This window comes from Pinus tabuliformis, chromosome 2_2 (genome assembly GCF_031772625.1).
Source record: "Pinus tabuliformis cultivar Carrire ecotype Pingquan chromosome 2_2, CPIR1, whole genome shotgun sequence".
NCBI classification, from domain to species: domain Eukaryota; kingdom Viridiplantae; phylum Streptophyta; class Pinopsida; order Pinales; family Pinaceae; genus Pinus; species Pinus tabuliformis.
The window spans coordinates 1,156,252,433-1,156,258,333 of NC_142300.1; positions in this window are offsets into that span (position 1 = coordinate 1,156,252,433).

Consider the following 5,901-nt stretch of genomic DNA (forward strand, 5'->3'; position numbering starts at 1 on the left):
GAGCTAGGACCAAAAACTACTGAGGGTTTTTTGTCCTGCAGGCTTATCACATCCCCTTCAACATCCACACTGGATGACTGAATCCATTTTGAAACTTGGTTCTTATACCCTGGATTTTTTTACAGTTTAGCTAGGGGAATTGGTATTTTAACCCTTTCCAGTTCTCTTTCAACATTGAAGGTTGTCAAAATAGTTTTATCAATTTGACTTGTTTCACCTATTTGATTCAATGGTTGAATGATAGTTGTCTGGTTTTCAACAGATTTTATCTAAGGTTCATTTTGAATCGGAACTTTTGCAGATATACCAAGCCCTACCCTAGGTCTAAGATCGTATCTTCTATTCAATTCTCCAATTAGGAATTCAGAGAAGGCATGGTATTTAGAAATTTGATTGTCTTCTTGATTTTGGGAAAACTGATTTGAAGGGTGAGGAACAATAACATTATGTACATATGAAGAATCAAAATTATTTATATCTTTGGAAATTAGAGGACCAATATCATCTGGTTTTTGTTCAACAGTCATTAGAGGAGGTTGAATCTGTTGATTAGTGTTAGGTCTCTATAAAATTTGAGTTTGAGGGGATCTTCTAAACTGATTATGTGGTCTAATAGCAGTTTGTTGTATGACTCTAGGTTGGGTTTCAATCTTAGAAATCCTATTAGACAGGTTTCTGAGTAATGATGTCATCTCATCTATTTTCTAATCATCGTTTTTAGTCTTTGAGGAAGATCCTTCCTCCTTAGCCTTCATTTTTCTTTCAACCTTTTCAGCCTTGGCTTTGAGTTTAGATGAGGTTGATATGTTAGCCTCAACTTCTATATCATTAGTTTGCATATCCTGAAGGGTAGGATAAGTCCTTTCTCTTAGCATGACTGCAAAGTCATCATCAAAGGCTTTGGAAAACCTAACCTTTGCTGCTGCAACAGGAGGCTTACAATCAGCAGGAATTTGGTGGTAGAGTTTATTGAAACGTTTAATGAAATCTACCATAGGTTCTCCACGGCTCCTTTTAAGCTCTTCAAACTCAATAAGGTAGTAAACTGGATCCTTTTTGACACCCCAGTGATTCTTGAAAATAGTGGTTAAATCATTCTAGGAATGAATTGAATCAACCCTCAGTTGCGTAAACCATATCCTAACATTTCCCTCTAAAGACTAAACGAATAAACACATATATACATCCTCATGCTCTATATTCATATTATCTACAAAATCTAGGAATGCAACTAGATGATCTTCTGTAGATAGGCCAATTTCACCATTAAACCTGGGCAAGTGTTTCAAATACACATGAGGAAAATTGTTTAGCTGGTTGGGAAGATGCAGGGCACCATATCTAGCTTGAATTATAGGTCGAAATTCCATATCTAAATATGAAGAAGAAGATGATTCAGTAGAAGAGGTAGGAGATGATGTAGTTGAAGATGAAGAGGAAGGTGGTGAAGTAGTGGGTGAATATGGAGGTGTAAAAGTAGGAGGAGGAGAATGGGAAAGTGGAAGATCCCTAAAAGTTTTCAAAAGTGTTTTTATTACTAACTTCTGAACCTCTGTTTCAACCTGCTCTTTAATTTCAAACAGTGGATTTGAATATACAAAGAAGGTTTCTTCAGGTTGGGAAGAAGTGGATGGGAATGTATAATGGGTGGGGGAGACAAAATAAGTTGGTTTTAGCTCTAGTAAATGTACATCTAGTTCTTCCTCTGACTTGGGAGAATCTGAAAATATTTCAGGGAGTTTGTAAGATTCCAAATTTTGGACTAAGAGAGTTGACTGCAGATCAACTCCTTTAGATAAAAGTTATAAAACCCTAGGTGTTAGATCAACCAAATCTAATTGGGATGGAACAAAGCTAAAGGGATCAGAAGCTGGAATATCTTCAGGCTGTAATGGTATAGAAGAAGAAGCAGAAGCTTCAAGTCTCCTTCTAAACGAGGCCTCTCTCACCAGTCTCTTGGGATCAGATAAAGGAGATATAATTTGAGAGTCAGAGTAAGATCTGGTGTGTTTTGAAGGAGCCATCTTAGTCTAGTGGAGTCGCTAGGTGAATGATTTTTTAACCTACAATTTTTTTATTCACCTTAAAGAAAAAGTTTTTAATTGATGTCCCAAGGAAGATAGTTCAATTTCGGTCCCCAGCAACGACGCCAATCTGATGTTTTCCTCTAAGACGACTCTAGCTCAGTTAGTCATGCCAGAGCATCTAAAATATTTTGTTGGTTTCTAATTTTATGGATGACTAATGATATGAATTATTGAAAACATGTGCTTAAGCATTACCAATTACTAAGCTAGATGAAAGGGTTGTTATTTGTCTAGCTATAGTTAAATTGACTTAAAGTCAATGAATAGCAGAATATTGATGAAGTATAACTTGCTAAATATTCAGACATAATATTTGATTGGTTATAAGAAAATAATACTGGCAAAAAACATTTCTTGTAGAACAAAATATATTCAAACGAATGTAGATTTGTGTAACAATTAATTGATTAAGGGAAGTTTATAATAACAGATAATCTTATAAGCTAGTCCCTAGTTATTGCTGATAACTTCACAGGGGATTTAAGACTGACTGATACTCAATATGATCTTACCCATATCTCTGCATAAAGACTTAAATATATGAAGCAATACATAATGAAATAAGCACATATGAAAACTTACAAGAAGACAGAACTATAGAAGGCAAATTCAGAATCCTTTCATTAACTTGGCAAATCTCCAGCTCGGTTACAATTTTGTTCTCAAATCTCATCCAAGGGTTCAACCCTTAATAACTCAAAGGAGGAGTTAGTTATACAAAAGGGTCTACTAGATATTTCCAGAACAAAATTGCAAAAATAGTACAAAATTGGAGGAATTTCAAAACTACTAAGTGTTGGCACTATCCTTTAGGAATTTGTTGATGATGTAGTCCCAAAAAAGTGTTGCCTAGCTATTCTTCAGTTGTTGATGAAAGCTACTCAATAACTTCACACAAGTGATCCCATCGGTCTTCACTTGGTATGGGAAGATTTACCAATTTTCTATAAACTTCATCTACCTCGTTGTATTTCTCAACAGTGAGCTTATTTACAAAAAGATGTTTAATTTCATGCTAAATAGTCAAATCAAAATCTAAGGCTTCTAATGCTTGTTTCACTGTACTATGCCCCTTTATACCTACAAAGTTTGATTTATCCGTGGCTATGGTATAAATATTCTGGCAGCATTTTTCCAGACTAATCAACCTGTCATTTGGGGAAACTAATCCTGACAGTCCTCTCCGATTCAGTAAATTAAATTTAAAAAGAAACCTCTAGATAGAAGCCTTCAAGATTTGACACTTAGTCTCTAGCTGAGTCATCAAGTTGTTTTTTTGCAACACCTTCTTGATTTCCAAGATGGTTTCTGTTTTGTCCAGAATTTTAATTTTCTCCAACTTGGCCTTGGTTTTTGAGTTAAGAACTCTGATCATGTATGTAGCTTCACTTGGTTTATATTTAAGAAGCTTCTTCACTTCATCAATGGATACCTGACATCTGTTTATGAGTTCCTCCTTCTAAAAAAGGATCTGAATGGAAGGCCATACTTTAGTTGTGGCCTAACTGATATATGCCCATATGCTTTCCTTGGCTTGGGCCAAGGTCTAAGCCATCAGTGACTGACTCTACAACTCTTCAATTCTTCTATTCAACCTGTGTGTTTTCTACATTTCCTCAACATACAAACTATCATTCTTTATTTTATGAGCTTCCAGATTCTGAAATTTCTTATGAAGCCTTTCATTCTCTTGCTTCTGGTGAGAGAGCTCTTATGAGAGTTTGTTCAAATCCTTTGTCGTCGATGAAGATTCCCCTGTGGCTGATGTAGATTCCCCTGCTATTCTGGACACTGTAATAGGAATAACAGTGATGGGAGTTATAGCTAACTGAGTAAATTTCTTTTTTTCCTTAAGCAATTTCTCAATTTGCTCCTCCATAGTCTTTATCTGTACATTTTTCTCAATTATTAGTTTGAGCATTTCCTCCTTGTGCTGTTCACTTTCTATTATTTCCTTAGTCTAGGGGTCTTTTGTAGAAGGCAATTTCAATTGTTTTCTCAATAATGCAATATCTATGTTCTTCTTTCTAATAATATCTTCAGCAACTTTGACATCAGTAGGGTCATATCCAATTTTAATTACTAATTCCTCCATTGACTTAACCATGTTATCTTTAGCTAAAGATGATATTTTCTCAATCTTTAATTATGACTACACATTTGACAGAGAAGTTTTAAGCTTTGACAATGCCATAGCAGTGTTGGTCATGGTTGAGAACAACATCTCACCAGACTATCTATGCATGTCCATTTGATCAATTGGATGGATCTGATTAGCATCAAATGTAAATACAAGTTTCTTGTAATCAGAAGAACCTTTAGGAAAAGGCACTTGATTCTGCAGAAAGGACATCTTCATTCTTCCCTTCTCACTGTTAAATGTTGTCAACAACCTATGTTGTGATGTGGAAGTCTGCTTCCAAAACTGTGCATAAAAATTAGCTTTTAAAGCTTAATTCTTCTGTTTGATTTCGAGGAAGTTAGTAAAAACATTTGACTCCTTTGTTTCACTGTGTAGGTTTTAACCCTGTACAAAAATTAACTGCATATGAATTATAAAACACAGAAAATAAACAATAGCGAGAGCATAACACATAAAACAAATATACATGGATATTTTCCCCTAGATACCAAAACTGGGACTACCAAATTGATTTTTCATTATGTTTCTTTCAATGTTACAATACATATATATACATGCCAAAGCATCCAATACCATGGACCGAAAACCACCGCGCCCAAAACCATGTGAGAAAACCATGCACAAAACCATAGGTAGGTCCGCGCACCTAATATAGGGTCCCAAAAAAATTTCCCAATGGCGCTGCCCCGGACCCCGTAGAGGGGGGCTAGCGACCCCCCTCTAACCCCCCGGTTAACTAGGGGAGCTAGTCATGGAAAGAATATAACAAAACCCAACATTGCTCCTGAAGATTGAGTAATTTCTAGAAAATTATGTGAAGTAGAAGAAGAAGAAGAAGGAGTAGCAATTATAGGTTCTTCTGTCCCTATAAATACCTATGAATCATCCAAATTGATGATAATAGGTTCTTTTTTACCCTGAGTTGTAGTAGTAGTAGTACCCTTTGATTCAGTCCTTGATTTCTTCTGATAGTGGATGAATACCTTTTCTCCAACTGTTGATGATGATGATCCTTCCCTAGGCCTCTTGTCATGCTTTGTTTGAGAAGTAGGAATCTGAAGAGTAAAAGGAGGTAAAACTTGTTCTTTTGCTTCTTGAATAATATTCTTTTCCCACTATTCCTGATTTCTGAACTTCTCAATCTCTGGCCTAGGTGTATGATTATAAGGAGTGGTTTTGAGTTCCACCCTTAAGTCTGAAATAATGGAGAATGGATCATAAGACCAGGTGAAGCTGGATTGGAAACCAATATGTTTTAATATAGCATCTGCCTCTAAACCAACTGATCTAGTGTTGCAAATGAATGATCCAACCTGTGCCTTTATCATGAACTGTGATCTCCTCTTCCCTGAGATGAAATGGAGCTCATCCATATTCATCATTTGCCTGATATATTCCAGAGAGAAAATTCTCATTAGAACATATTTTGGAAACTTATATGGAGCCAACTTGCAGCCATATACTCTGATCTCTGTGTATTTCTAGTAAAGACACCAATATCCTGTTCTAAATTGATCACTGAGGTGCATAATCCTTTTAATTTTTGTGTTGATTCTGGGTTCACTCTAACTGCTGAGAAGTTGTGCAGCTGAGTGAATGAAACAGTCTATAAGTCTGAAAAACTGAACTTAGCTGAGTTCTTTCTAATCAATGAAGCCCAATGAATAACTG